We start from the raw sequence: 16,581 nt of genomic DNA, 5'->3' as shown, positions 1-16,581 counted from the left end.
GACTTAACAGGCCAAGAATGTTATACCAAGCACCTGAACTAACATTTGAGGTCTGGGTCAAAAGGAGAATCGACTGACGGTTGGCATTTTTTCAAAAGTTTTTCATGTGATGCCAAATAATTAGAACGAGATCATGTTAGAGGCATTCAGACAGAGTCTCTCTGGGGACAGGAGGCAGAGGATGAAGGGGGAGGACAAAGATTCTACCCTTTATTCCTCATCCCCACATTTGATTTTGCCATCAGTTGTTCCTTATTAGTGTGGACTCTCTTTTTTCCATGGAAATTTATCTAATTTAATTGCAAAACATGCAAGACGGGCAATCCATCTTGTCCCACTGTCCATGTAAACAATACAGAAGGGTGGGCTGTTTTCTCGAGCTACGTCTCTGGAAGCCTGTTCACTTTCAAATTAAAGGAATTAGAGGGTAAACATGGTAACCACAATTAAGATATTTTTAGAAACATGAAATCCTCTGGAAAACATGACACTAATACTGGTATTATGATTGAAGTTAGGAATTATGGTTATTAGAAGCTTTGCAGTTTAAGTGCCTCATAAATCTAATCGCCTCACACATCCAGTGATTCTGTTGCTATATTTACTGCAGACATCTATGATGACAGACAGTACCTTTGAGAAGGGCCAGATAAACAAAATATTTTACATACTCAAGCTTCTTAGTGTCTAATGGATTCATATCATGGAGAGAAAAAGGCTTCATTAAAGGAACTGCACCAGGTGCTGAGAGCCGATTTACCATGGAGATTTGATCTGAGTTATCTTCTCCTATTTAATGGGAATACTGCTGTTTCACTCCCAGAGTCCTGAGCACAGAATGGACAGGGAGGGCCAGGGAATGGGGGTGGCAGGGTGCAGAGGAGGACATGGTAAGCTGACAACTCTGTAGATATGAAACTTTCCCCGACAACTTGGAACCCATCTGGAAGAAATTTTATGTAAAACCTGGTGGCACGTATTACATGTCCAGGATCCTTAGAATATCCATTGTTATTGGAAAGATATCTCAACGAGGAGTGAATTGCCCAATGTAACCCCAGAATCCTCCTCTCCTGATGCAACTACACTGTGGGTGCCTGTGTAACCTTGAGAAGGAAATGAAATGAGGTAGGAAGTTATAATCACCAGACGTCAGAGCAGAGATGGAACCATTTTAGTATTATGACTGACCTTTGGCCATTTCTTGAAATCAAATGCGATACTTACTACTGGAATCCTAATCTTATAGATTCAAATTTATGCTTGAGAATGTTACTGTGTGGTAGGTGGCAAATTAGGAACATTTTTAAGGCTATGAATTACTTTTGATTTTTCTTCCAGTAACAGTGTAAATGCAGAAATACTGCCACAGTGGCCGAGACACGCCCAGTAGTCTTGCCTCCCAATCCCCACACACCCACCACAAAGTCTACTGAATTACTTACATTACCTGTGGGTAGAAATCACAACTTCTCAATCTTCCTATCCCTTAAGAGAGTGGCCCTTTCATGTTTCAGACAATACATGTGATTAATGGAGAACGCCAGACAAGGGAACATGCCAGAGATGGGGCATGCTACAGTCCTGACCACTTTGACAATTCCAGCTTAGATTCTGAGTGTGTGTTTGTGAGTGGGAACAATGCTCGCTGCGTGTGTACATGTGTGTGAGTGCAGCGTGACAAGCTTCAGCAATCCAGGAAAGAATTATGGCATCTGGAACCAGGAAGAGGCCATGGGGAATACATAAGCAAAAGAAGACAGATTAAAAGGACATTGAGAAAGTAGAATTAACAGGACTTGGCTATTGTCTGGGTGTGCCAAGTAGAGGAGTGTGAGGAATCAAAGATGGCAGCTGGGTTTGTTTCTAGCTTCTGTAACTCATTACATGGTAGAAACAGGTTTGGGGAGAAAAATGATGGATTTAGTTATAAACATACTGAGCGTGAAATGCCTGTGGCTATCAAGATGGGGAAGACCAACAGTACTAATAAGGTACAAGAACAGCCAAAATAAAAATAAGAGAATGAAGCTGGGAAAAAAGAATAGAAAATGGATTTTTATAGCTGAAGACTTGATGTACTTTTCTTATAATTAAAATACTGTTTTGGCAAGGAGAACAATGTAAGAAGTGCCAGAATGATGAACTCTTTGGGGACTAAGTGGCATGATTTTGCCTTAATTCCTAATAAATAGGTGAGCTTTCATTCTAGGCACCTTTACAAATAAGAACGCCATCCACTTAAATAACTGAGATTCTATCATCTAACAAAAGAAAACAAACAAAAACTTACAAAATAAACAAAATCAAAAGTATCTAAAGGGAAAACTCTTGTATTATGAGATTACTACAAACATTCTTACGAAAAATAAAATAACCACATATTTTATGTCATATTCCTTCAAAATGTTTTACTGATAGAAATAAAGAATAATCTTTGACCTTATCTAAATATGTACAATTCTGATAGAAAAAATCAGGGTGTGGAGAAGGCCAGAAGCATGAATTATGCATGCCACATCATCACACTTGTTCCTCAATATAGAGCTGCAGCTGCTTTGTATGGAAAAAGAAATTAGAATGGAACAGATATTGAGCAATTTTCTCCATAACTGGTTCTTACTCACCTTAAATGTAAAATTTTATTTAGCTTATTTCAAAGGGAGACATCCTTATTACGGGAACACATTTACTGGCGCCTGTTGGAAAGGATTTAATGCAAACAAGCCTGAAATAATTGAAGGAAAAACACCTTCTGACTGTTCTCAGAAGAGCTTAGCAAAGAAGAGGATGGCAGGAAAGAATTACTTTATTATATTGATTTTCTTGGAGAAATCAAAGGAGGATAACTCAAATAGACCAATTCACTTTTGCCAAACTCGGTGGAAGCAAGGAGAAGAGCCGTGAATTTACGTGTCAAAAACTGTTTGCAATCATTTAGTTGAACATGGAAATCAGGATTTGCACATTATTACTCTAATAAAATAGCTAACACAAGAGGATATCTGGCTTCGTTTGCACGTATTCCCTATTTTAAATGACTGCAAGTATAATGGGTGTAAGTTTGTCTAACACAATGTTTACAGTCCAATCAGATCATTAACCTGAAATATGAAGAGAGTGATGCGGTTATTGTGGTGCAATAACAAAGACACTGGAGCACAACAAAAGTAATTGGAATACAGTTCTCTCAAAGCTAAAATCTATTTCACTTTCACAATGAGTAAAATATTTCAATTTTATAAAGACTTTCCCATAGTAGTTAACATTGGTTATGCATCTAGTGGCTTGTTGTCTTTTGTGGTACATCAAATAACATCACAAAAGTAATATTAATCTGTAACAAAATAACTTTACATTTACTTTGTTTACATTTATTTTACAAGCATTCTTTATGAATATACAAATTATTTTGTATTTACAGAATTCTAACTCTCTGATTCATTCTTCTATGACTACGAGAATCCATTTCAGCATTTTCCAAAGTGTGTTCCCTGCAACACTGTTTCCACAGAATGTCAAATGTATGTTACTCAAAAAAATGGCACTTCCTAGTCAGATAGGAAGGAGAAAGGCTGGGAAAAAAAGTTAAATGGATTTCTCAATTGCAGAACTTCTCAGATCTTTTCATACATTCATACACATGGAAAATCTCCAAGGAGGTATGTATACAGGCCACTGAGTTTCCTGAGTATTTTCACCTCTCAATCCCCTTTTCTCAATGAGCATCTTTCAGAAATGGCAATTTAGGAACCACTAACCTGTTTATTTTCATTATCTGGGCCAGGCAACTTGAGTAATAAGCGAAGTAGACAGGCATAAATGACAATAGGAAGGGGTTCAGTGGGGGTGGGGTTGGAGTACACCAAAGAGTAGCATCCAACTAACAGGGGCAGTTCTGACTCAGTTTTGGTCACAGAAAAGCAGCAGGATAGACATTTCAAATTTTTAAGAGCAGAAGGAAATTTGGATTTTTAAATGGCTGAATTTGTTTTTAAAACTCTGTGGCCCAAATGTGTCTGTTGCAAAATATGGACCTTGAGTCTCCTGATTTAGACTGGTGTCCCAGGATAGCACTTTCGAAACCCATTCTGCAAAACTTATTGTCCAGAAAAGCCACACCCAAATAAAATCTTCTTTACTTTGCTCAAGGTCATTGTATGTGTAAGGCCACTGGTAATGACAGAGGTTGTCTGGTCACTCTGCTGGCCACTGTTAAAAACCAAGTTATGCAGAAACGACATTGGATTGCCTCACTTCCTTGCGGCCTACAGATCAAAACATGCTGCCCAGATCTCTTTAAATGTATCCCGTGAATATTAAAAGCACAGTCAGGCCGGACACGGTGACTCATGCCTGTAACTCCAGCACTTTGGGAGGCCGAGGTGGGTGGATCATGAGGTCATGAGGTCAGGAGATCAAGACTACCCTGGCAAACACAGTGAAACTCCATCCATACTTAAAAAAAACAAAAAATTAGCCAGGTGTGGTGGATCGCACCTGTGGTCCCAGCTGCTTGGGAGGCTAAGACAGGAGAATCGCTTGAACCCGAGAGGCGGACGTTGCAGTGAGCCAAGATCACGCCACTGCACTCCAGCCTGGGTGACAGAGCAACACTCCATCTAAAAAAAAAAAAAAGCATAATCAAAGTTGACTAGGAAAAAAGAACAAAATTGATAGTGAATGTATTAGTTTGTTAGGGCTGCGTTAACAAATACCACAGACTGAGTGGCTTAAACAACAGAATTTTATTTCCTCGTAGTTCTAGGGGCCGGTAGTCTACGATCAAGGCATCAGCAGGATTGGTTTCTTCTGAGGCCTCATCCCTCGGCTTGCAGATGGTCACCTTCTGGCCATGTCCTCACATGGTTGTCTGTGTTGCCTGTGTCCTAATCCTAATCACTTCCTTCAAAGACAGCACTCAGATACACACCCCACCCTAATAACTTTTAGGGTTATTTTACTTTAATTACCTCTTTAAAGGTCTATTGACAAATACAGTCAAGGTCTGAGGTACTGGGAGTTAGGACTGTAATATGAATTTTGGGAGAATGCAATTCAGCCCATAATAATAAATGACCTTACAAAGACAGAACCCAATAGATCTCTTTTTTTACTTGCATTTATTTTACAAAAATCACCTAAGATTATACAAATAAGAAAATGTAGACTGGGCGTGGTGGTTCATACTTGTCATCCCAGCACTTTGGGAGGCCGAGGCAGGAGGATCGCTTGAGCCCAGGAGTTTGAGACCAACCTGGGCAATATAGTGAGGCCCAATGTCTAAAAAAACTTTTTTAATAGCCAGACATGGTGGCACGTGCCTGTAGTCCCAGCTACTTGGGAGGCTGCAGTGGGTGGATAGCTTGAGCCAGGGAGGTTGAAGATGCAGTGAGCTATAATCATGCCACTGCACTCCAGCCTGGGTGACACAGTGAGGCCCTGTCTCAAAAGGAAGAAAAAAAAAAAAAAAAAGGAAGAAAGAAAGAAAAGAAATAAAGTGGCAAAGCTTGCCACAGGAAAGTGAAACATCAAACTAAAATTGGTAAAGAAATGATTGGAAGATATCCCTGAAAAGCCAAGTGTTTTTAAAATCAACATGGCCCACCAATACCTAACATAGGGCTTCAAAATATTGCTGACCATAACATCCTGGTCTAACTAGTGATAGATGAGAATTTCTAGACAGTGGGAGAACAAGAGAGAGAGCACGGTATGGCATGTGTATAGCACGTCCTGCAAATCACATGGCTGAGCTACACCAGAGAAAGTATCAATTCTATGTCAAATTCCCAGAAAGAGTAAAGGGGCTGGCTGGTAGCTAACAAAGTGTTGGGAAGGTTAAATCCTATCAGATGGGGCTTTGGTTTTTTTGGATTTTTAAGAGCATCAGCTTTCATTTTCTGTACAAGTCATACTAACAGATTAGGAAGAAAAGCAGAGAGAGCAATAGAAACAGTATACGTAGACTTCAGTGGGGCTGACAATTTTTGCTTAACAGCTTTTATGACAAGGGCAGGACCCTATTGTTAGTTGTAGGGCTGGGATCCAAAGAGTAATTTTAGCGGCTTGATGTCAGCATAAGGGCATTCCCAGAACACTAGTCCTTGGTCTGATATCTTAGCGTTTTTATTAGTAAGTGCGATGACTCAATGGACATGCTGACTATGCAGCTGACAATACTTTAAGAGAAAGAGATTTGTTTGATAGAAGCCAGGAAAGCAAAAAGTATGAAGGTAGTGTATTCAAAAGGTTCTCTTAGACTGGGAGAGACTTTGGGGACTTCTAGACCTACCGCCTTTAAGTGGAAATATAAGTGTAAGTGTGCTCTTTAAATGCATGACATACTTAAAAGAGTTGAAGCTTTTTTTTCTTCCATCTACCTAAGAGACTTGAGCCAATTTCAATTGGGTGGTGCAGCCTTATGGCCATGTCTTACATAGTTGTATAACTTAATAAGCATCCATTCTCGGTCCCAACCTAAGACTGGTCCTTGGTTGTTGGATAAAATGCCCTCTGTGTATCTTAATTTCATTGAACATCTGGGATAAAAGGGGTTGTTCTTATAATACTTTATACATAAAATACCTTTCAGTTAAAGACTCCAAATACCCATGCACCTATAAAGTTATTATTTTGACTAGAGGCTGTAAGTGTGAGAACATTTCACATAAATAAGGTAGAGATGGATTCCTGGCCCACTTGAGCCTCAGATGTTGTTAATGTCATCAGAGTTATGTGTTTATCCTACAACAGCTGAACTCATGGCTTGGCAGGTCAAAAACCTTTCTGTGCACTTTTCAACCCACACTGAAGTTCCAACGTCTGGGAAAACACTCAGGAAAATATTATTTCCATTTGCAAATTTCCTTATGGTCACATTGTTATTTTGGCACAAGTGGGCAGAAATTAAATGTCTGTCAAATGCATATTACTGGCCTCGCCAGCTAATGTATAATTCTGGCTTTGCCCTTTAATTTTTATTAGGGCAACAAAGAATTGGTTTTAAACTTTCTTAAAGATCTGCCTTCACAAATTCTTAGGGAAACTCACAGATGTCAGGCTTAACCTGCAGATGGAAACCAAAACAGTCAAATCTTACCAAAATTGAAGGTCTGCCTACAGAAAACATACTTCCCCCAACATACACAAAAATGTGTGGGTTTCAACTCATGCCTCCCTCAGTTTGACTGTTACATAAGGTTTCCTTTACTAAATGAACATTTACTGAGCACCTCCTAAGCACTGGATGCTGTTAAACACTAGAGAAGGTATAAAGGTGAATCAGACAAGGTGCCTGCATTCAATGTGCCCATAATCTGGGGGAAAAAACAAATACTAAAGAAAGTAATTACGATTCTATGAAAAGGGGACTTTAACAGAAGCAAGTGGCTGGTGTGCTGACAACATAGAGGAGACCGTGCCTAACTGCCAGGGCGGGTGGGGAAAGGAGAGACTTCTGTCTGCCTGGGAGCCCTAAGTCAGCAATTGGTTTCCACACTCTTGAGAGGGGTTGGCAAACTATGATGCATAGGCCAAATCCAAGCCACTTCTTGTTTTCATAAATAAAACTTTATTGTAACACAGCCACACTCAATCATGTACATATTGTCTATGGCTACTTTTGAGCGGCAATGACTGAGTTGAGTACTGAAGCTGTGTGGTAGGCAGAACAATGATCCCGCCAAAACTGCCTACTCCCTAATACCTGGAACTCATGAATATGTTATTTCACATGACCCAAACTAATTACATGAGTCTTTAAAAGCGGATGATTTTTCTCCAGCTCTGGCCCATGAGACAGATGGCAGAATGAGAAGGATTTGATGTCCTAATGCTGGTTCCAAGATGTAGGAGACTGTGTGCAAGAAACTGAGTTTTGCCAACTACTCAAGAAAGAAAATGCATCCTCCCTAGAGCCTCTAGGAAGGATAGCAGCCTTCATTTAAGCCCACTGAGACCCATGTTGACTCTGTTCTACAGAACTGTAAGATAAATTTCTGTTGTTTTAAGTCACTAAATGTGTGGTAATTTGTTACAGCAGCAATAGAAAACAAACAAAGATGGAGAATATGTGGCCCTGAAGCCTAAAATATTTATTCTTTACCCCTTTACAAGAAAAATGTGCCAACCCATGTTCCTGAATATGCCTGTGTAGGGGTGGAAATGGCTCCACTCCTATCACAAAAGAGAGGTTAACAAGAGAAAAACCTAACAAGTTTATTTAATCGAAGTTTTATGTGACATGGGAGCCTTCAGACATGAAGATCCAAAGAGGCAGGGAAACTGTCCATTTTTTTGCTTAGGTTCAATAAAATTTGACAGGGTGTAGAAATGTAATTGGACAAAAGGATAGGACCTAATAGTAATAAACTGGAGAAGAACACCCAGAAAAGTCTGTCTTCTAGATTCTTTGTGGCCTCTCTGTGTAGCATGTCTTCCCCCCCAGGCCTGTGGCAGGACCCCACTGGAATGGGAAAAGGGTAAGAGTGACCTTTCTAGGTTTTATGGCTTGCTTTGGGGAAAAGTGGTTCTAATTTCTATGACCTGTCTTGGGAAAGAGGAATTCTGGTTTTTACTCATCACTTCCAGGGGAGAAAAGGGGGCAGGAGACAGGAAGGCAGGAGAAGGTCAGAACTTGCTTCTGAGACCTTCCAACATCCTTCAGTTTAAAATATTCAGCATGCCAAAATTCTATACATTGAGGTATCATGTTCTGAGCCCCAACCCTGGCAAATATTCCAAGGATGTTTCAAAAGCCGGCAGCAGAAACTACTAATTGTCCCCAGGATATATTGTCTTTTTCTTCCTTTTAGTAAGAGGACCCTATGCATACACAAGTTTTATAAGGGCTCATGAACACACAGCTACAGACTACATTTGTCAGCCTCCCTTGCAGCTAGGTATACCCATGTTCCCAAGCTCTTGCCAGTGGATTGTGACTAGAACTGATGTGTGCAACTCTATGTCACTTCCTTAAAAGGAAGTTGCTTACCTTCCATTTCCTCTGGTCCCTTTGTACACACTAGAATGCAAACCTGGTGATGTTAAGCCACCTTTGGCAATATGAATGAGGACAGTGCCCTGGGGAATGGTGAAACAATAAGATGAAAACTATCTGAATCCCTGAATGTTCTTATGGAGTAGAGCTGCCTAACTACCCTGGATCCCACTACCTACCTCTGGACTGTTACATGAGAGGAGAATAAATTTTTGTTATCTGAGTCACTGTGTTCTAGGGTTTCTCTGTTTCAGCAACTCAATACTAGTACTGACTAGTACAGGGGAGCAGTCCCCCATCTTAGGATAGGATTAGAGAGGAAATAGTTCATCAATGGGCTGCTGTAATCCACAGCCATCATAGGTGCTTGGAATTTTCCCAAAGCTCCATGAAACCTCTTGTGGAGATTTTAAAACATGGCTGCAAATTCTTTGACATTCCTCCCATTGAGAGGTAGGATTTATGTTCCTTCTCCTTGAGTCAGGGCAGGCTTGTGTCTGGGTTTTTTTTAGACAGAGTCTCGCTCTGTCACCCAGGCTGGAATGCAGTGGGGTGACCTCAGCCCACTGCAACCTCTGCATTCCAGGGTCAAGCAATTCTCCTGCCTCAGCCTCCCAAGTAGCTGAGACTACAAGCATGTGCCACCACACCCAGCTCATTTTTGTATTTTTAGTACAGACAGGGTTTCACCTTGCTGGCTAGGCTGGTCTGACTTCTGACCTCGTGATCTGTCCACCTCAGCCTCCCAAAGTGCTGAGATTACAGGCATGAGCCATGGTGCCTGGCCTTGTGTCTGTTCTGACACATAAAGTATGCCAGAAGTAGTGTTAGTTACTTCACAGGCTGGGTCATAAAAGGCCATGCTGCTTTTATGCTGTTAGCTAGAACATTCACACATGGAACCCTGAGTTACCATGTTTGAAGTCCAGCTGCCCTGGGCCCACCATGCTGGAGTGGTGATATGGTTTGATTGTGTCCCCACTCAAGTCTTATATTGAATTCCCACGTGTTGTGGGAGGGACTGGTGGGAGGTAATTGAATCATGGGGGCAGGTCTTTCCCATGCTGTTCTCCTGATAGTGAATAAGTCTCACAAGATCTGACAGTTTTAAAAAAGGGAGTTTCCCTGCACAAGCTCTCTTCTTTTGTTGGCCACCATGTGAGATGTGCTTTTCACCCTCTACCATGATTATGAGGCCTCCCCAGTCATGTGGAACTGTGAGTCCATTAAAACTATTTCTTTTGTAAATTGCCCAGTCTCAGGTATGTCTTTATCAGCAGCCTGAAAATGAACTAATACAGTAAATTGGTACTGGGAGTGGGGTGCTACTAAAAGATACCCAAAAACGTGAAAGCAAATTTGGAACTGGGTAACAGGTAGAGAGAGACTGGGACAGTTTGGAGGGCTCAGAAGAAGAGAGAAAAATGTGGGAAAGTTTGGAACTTCCTAGAGACTTAGTGTATGGCTTTGACCAAAATGCTAATAGTGATATGGACAATGAAATCCAGGCTGAGGTCATCTCAGATGGAGATGAGGAACTTGTTGGGAACTGGAGCAAAAGTGACTCTTGTTACATTTTGGCAAAGACACTGGTGGCATTTTGCTCCTGCCCTGGAGATTTGTGAAACTTTGAACTTAAGAGAGATGACTTAGGGTATCTGGCAGAAGAAATTTCTAAGCAGCAAAGCATTCAAGAGGTGACTTGGGCACTGTTAAAGGCATTCAGTTTTAAAAGGGAAACAGAGCATAAAAGTTTGGAAAATTTGCAGCCTGACAATGCAATAGAAAAAAAAAAAATCCCATTTTCTGAGGAGAAATTCAAGCTGGCTGGAGAAAGTTGCATTAGTAACAAGGAGCTGAATGTTAATCACCAAGACAATGGGGAAAATGTCTCCAGGGCATGCCAGAGACATTTTCAGCAGGACTTTGCATCACAGGCCCAGAGGTTTAGGAGGAAATAATAGTTTTGTGGGCCAGACCCAGTGTCCCTCTGCTGTGTGCAGTCTAGGGACTTGGTGCCCTGTGTCCCAGCCATGAATAAAAGGGGCCAAGGTACAGCTCAGGCTATTGCTTCAGAGAGTTGAAGCCCCAGGCCTTGACAGCTTCCATGTGGCATTGAGCCTGTGGTGCACACAAGTCAAGAATTGAGGTTTAGGAACCTCCACCTAGATTTCAGAGGATGCATGGAAATGGAGGGGCAGGGCCCTCATAAAAACTTCTGCTCGGGCAGTGTGGAAGGGAAATGTGAGGTCGGAGCCCCCACACAGAGTCCCTACCGGGGCACTGCCTAGTGGAGCTGTGAGAAGAGGGCCATTGCCCACAAGACCCCAGAATGGTAGATCCACCAACGGCTTGAACCGTGTGCCTGGAAAAACCACAGACACTCAATGCCAGCCCATGAAAGCAGCCAGGACGGGTACTATACACTACAAAGCCATAGGTGCAGAGCTGCCCAAGGCCATGGGAGGCCACCTCTTGCATTGGCATGACTTAGATATGAGACATGGAGTCAAAGGAGATCATTTTGGAGTTTTAAGATTTGACTGCCCTGCTGGATTTTGGACTTGCATGGGGCCTGTAGCCCCTTTGTTCTGGCTAATTTCTCCCATTTAGAATAACTGTATTTACCCAATGCCTGTATCCCCATTGTATCTAGGAAGTGACTAACTTGCTTTTGATTTTGCAGGCTTATAGGTAAAAGGAAATTGCCTTGTCTCAGCTGAGACTTTGGACTGTGGACTTTTGAGTTAATGCTAAAAGGAGTTAAGATTTTGGGGGACTGTTGAGAAGGCATGATTGGTTTTGAAATGTGAGGACATGAGATTTGGGAGGTATGGAAGGACATGGTTTGACTGTGTCTGCACCCAAGTCTCATCTTGAATTCCCATGTGTTGTGGGAGGGACCCAGTGGGAGGTAATTGAATCATGGAGACAGGTCTCTCCCATGCTGTCTCATGATAGTGAATAAATCTCACAAGATCTGATGGTTTTCAAAAGGGGAATTTCCCTGTACAAGCTCTCTTCTCTTGTCTGCCACCATGTGAGATGTGGCTTTCACCTTCTACTGTGATTGTGAGGCCTCCCCAACCATGTGGGACTGTGAGTCCATTAAACCTCTTTCTTTTGTAAATTTCCCAGCCTTGGGTATGTCTTTATCAGCAGCATGAAAATAGATTAATACAAGTGGTCACATGGAGATGCTCAGGTCAGTAGTCCTGGCTAAGCCCATTCTTCAGTCACCCCAATCAGATGCCAAACTTATGAGTAAAAAAAGTCATCTCGGAAGTTGATTCTTCAGCCCCAATTATTCCAGCCCCGATAATTTGAGACACACCCAGTTATGAGAGACATCTCAGATGTTATGAAACAGAGAAGAGCCATTTGCTTTTTCTGAATTCTTGATTCACAGAATCCATGAGCACAATAAAATGGTTATTCTATACCACTAGGTTCTGAAGAGGTTTGTTACACCTCTGCCTAGGAATGAAGGAAGAGGAAAATGAGTTAGAGGACAAGGCAAAAACATCCACTGTTCTCCCAATCACCCAGAAGTCAACAGTTGGGATCATCCTGAAAAGGCAAATGAGATATCTCCTGCATGACCTTCAACTTGGGTGATAGAACCCCAAAGGCTTCACCGGTTCACAACCGTAGACCTGGGTCCTCTGAGCCACTTTGGGGCTTGCCTTACCATATACAGCGTATCCTTGAAAATCCAGCTGTAGTGATACTCCAAAACTAACACCATTATTCTAATTTTACCCATAAGATAAACCTTTGCAAAAAAGGATGTCCTGCAGAGTATATCAGATGATCCAGGAAATGTCACTACAGAAATGCCAAGCATCTTGGTAGCATCATTCTAATTTCTATGGGGCAATATTGCTACAAGGTTTGATGAATACCGGTATACTACCAAGCAACTTGGATTTCTATGACATCTCTCCTCTCGGAAGTGTGCTGGTGTGCAATAACTTGGGGCTTACAGTGAATTAAGGGCTGTGAACTTGCTGACATACACTGGCAGCCAGGCTGGGATCAGTCCACAGGAAGAGAAGGAAAAGCAAATCTTCCTCCCTGCTGTAAATGATCCCTCTGCCATTGGGAGTTCTCAAGTCTTTGTTAACCCATGTTTGCTAAGATCCTTGGCCAATCTAGTTAAAACCAAATACTAGTTAAAGCCAAAACCCATACCCTGTTTAACCCATTAGTGGGTGTACTTCTTGAAATACAGTCTTGCATTACCTAACAATGACACATTCTGAGAAATGTGTAGTTAGGTGATTTTGTCATTGTGTGAACCTCATATAGTGTACTTACATGAACCTAGATGGTACAGCCTCCTACACACCTACACTATAAGACATAGCCAGTTGCTCCCAGGCTGCAAACCTGCACAGCATGTTACTGTACTGAATACTGTAGACAACTCTAATACAATGAACAGAAAAGGTGCAGTACAAATACAATATTACAGTCTTACAAGACCACCCTCATATATGTGGTTTAACATTGACCAAAACGTCATTATGTGATGCATGACTATATATTATACAACTATAATTTTTTAAATTGTAAATGAATTTATTCTGAAGATCAAACTAGATTTGCTCAATGCTCACTCGGTAAGTCTTGCAATAGCTTTTAACCAAATGCCATAAAGACTAGACCAAGGTTTATTGATGGAATGAGAGAGCAAATGAGAAGAAGCTTTAACATTTACATAATTAGATTTTATTTAGAAATGCTTATATCTGTTAAAACCATCATCAAAAGGTAGCTAATTTTGTTGAAACTTGACTGACAGAATACACTTTTCCTTACCAAGCGGTTGAAGTTTAAAGTTTCCAGTGCCCACTAGTAATCTTTCCTTAGCCCTGCCCCTACTTGCCACCACTCCACTGACCTCTTTGCTAGAAAGATTCCGTGTTTAATATTTTCTTTCATTGTAAACTGCATCCCTGGCAAGCTTTGGGACCCATTTCAATATTGATATAAGTAAAGTTGGTCTGAGAAATAAAGGCCCAAAGGCTATTCTCAAGGATCCCTGCAAAGGTATTTTATCCAAGGAACAGTTCATTACTTTTTCCTTTGTTTTTGTTTTTTGAAATGGAGTGTTGCTCTGTCGCTCAGGGTAGAGTGCAGTGGCACGCTCACTGCAACCTCTGCCTCCCGAGTCCAGGTGATTCTCTGGCCTCAGCCTCCTGAGTAGCTGGGATTATAGGCGCCCCCCACCGCACCCAGCTAATTTTTGTATTTTTAGTAAAGAGGGGTTTCATCATCTTGGCCGGGCTGGTCTTGAACTCCTGACCTCATGATCTACCCGCCTCGGCCTCCCAAAGTGCTGGGATTACAGGTGTGAGCCACTGCTCTTGGCCAGTCATTAGAAATCATTAGATTTTCTTAATGCACTGGGATACTTTCCAGATGACAAAACCCACTAAATAGACAACAGGATAGATTGTAAAATGCATAGTTCTAAATGATAGCTTCACATTAAGTGGGAGACTTTCAGTATAATTGGAACTGATATCATCTAGTACTCCCCAGGGTGTTTGAAATGATACATTCCAGCCCTCTATTCCATGACTAGTACATTAGTAAACTTTATCTTGAATATTTTGATTTTTAGTTCCACTGACACTCTCCCATCACTAAGTATTACCTACATACTTCACACCCTTTAACATCAGCATTGAAATACTAAGATTTACAGAAAGTCCCTTTTGCCTTAGGATATTTCTTAGAGTTATAAAGTCTCTTCCTAAACATCTAGTTAAGTATAAGGCAAGAACCTATCAGCCAATACGTCTTTCAAAGAAATTTTTAAAAGGTATTTTACAAATAATACTTCTGATTTTACCAACTTATAACTACTCTGGAAAAATTACTTTCTTTTGCTTAAAACTTTAAAATGAAGTTTCTTTTAGATATCTATTCCTTTCAGATTATCTGTTATGACCCTTTAAAGCAGCGATCTGCAACCTATTTGGCACCAGGGACTGGTTTCATGGAAGACAATTTTTCTATGGGTCAGGGTGGGTCGGGGGTGGAGAATGTTTTGGGATGAAACTGTTCCACTTCAGATCATCAGACATTAGTTAAATTCTCATAAGGAGCGTGCAACCTAGATCTCTCATATGCGCAGTTTACAGTAGAGTTGGCGCTCCTATGAGAATCTAATGTGGCCACTGAACTGACAGGAGGTAGAGCTCAGGCGGCAATGCTCTCTTGCCCACCACTCCCCTCCTGCTGTGCGACCCGGTTCCTAACAGGCTGTGGACCAGTACTGGTCCGTGGCCCAGGGGTTGGGGACCCCTGCTTTAAAGGTGAAGGGCAGAACAGGCTAGTCCTATATCTACTAACTAGCCCGCAAACAGATTCTTAATGGAACCACAGTTAGAGCAGTCATTCTTATAAAACAGAAGGTTTGGGTATCAGTGCTGGGTTTGCCCCTAACTGTCTGACCTTGGATGAATCACGTCACCTCTTTGGACTTCAGCTTCCTCATCTACACAATTAAGTTCAAAACAGAAGACCTTGCAAGTTGTTTCTTGTCAGCACAGATATTAGTTGTGCTTGAGTATTTATAATTCTTTAACTCTTGCTCTAATGTGTGCGTCATCCACTTCAGTAATTCAACAAGCCATGATTTACTGAGCCACTGCAAAATGGAAAACACATATTTGGCACCATACGTGATACCAAGGTGACAGACATGGAACCTCCACTCAGGGAATCCCAATTTAGCTGGGAAGATAGGACCAAGACATGAAGTTGTATGATGTCACCAAACAATGTACAAATTGGCCCCGGTGTCAATCTTTGACTGCTCAGCTGCAGATTTTGAAGGCCTCCCAGCAGCTCACCCTTTCTAAACCGGAAGACAATAAGAACCAAGTTTAGCAATGTATTAGAGGACAGATCCTCACTAGCTGGGTCTATAATCCTGAAGTGGGTGTCCTGAACCCCACTCCCCTGCCACAGGCACCCACATGCCTTCAATTAAACACTGCACAATCCATATGATAGTTTTTTTTTCTACTCTGTTTTCTTATGAATTTTATCAGTTAGTGTGCAGGCTAAGGTGCTGTATTAGAATCCCACAAATTGGAGCCGCTTAAATTAGAAGTTTAACTATTTCTAATGTAATAATGGTCCAGAAGCTGGTAGCGTAGTTCTATTGTCCTCTACACCTGGCTTGAATTTCTGGACCCAAGAAAGCTGTTGCAACTTCATACATTAATGTGGTGATGGCAATGATGACAGCAAAGTGTGAAAATGGTGATGGCAAATGGTGATGGAAAAGCAATGGTGATAGCAAAATAACTTGAGTGCCGCAATCTTGAAGAGTCAGTATGGTGTTTAGGTAAATAAATTATCGAGGGCTTTGAATTTATTTAAATAACCAAAATCAAGCCTATCTCAGTGCTTCTCCCCAAAATTGTGTAACCCAGAGTGTTTTCATAGATGTGTTCCTAATTTTCTCTAAGAACTTGTTTTTCTGCTGATGAAGAGCATTTGAAGTGGAAAAGCATAGAGCCTCAAGACAGCAAAACCAGGGGTTGGGGGAAACTCAG

This window comes from Mandrillus leucophaeus, unplaced genomic scaffold, assembly GCF_000951045.1.
Source record: "Mandrillus leucophaeus isolate KB7577 unplaced genomic scaffold, Mleu.le_1.0 Scaffold40, whole genome shotgun sequence".
Lineage (NCBI taxonomy): Eukaryota > Metazoa > Chordata > Mammalia > Primates > Cercopithecidae > Mandrillus > Mandrillus leucophaeus.
The sequence above is the reverse complement of the archived record's forward strand: the minus strand, read 5'-3'. Positions refer to the sequence as shown.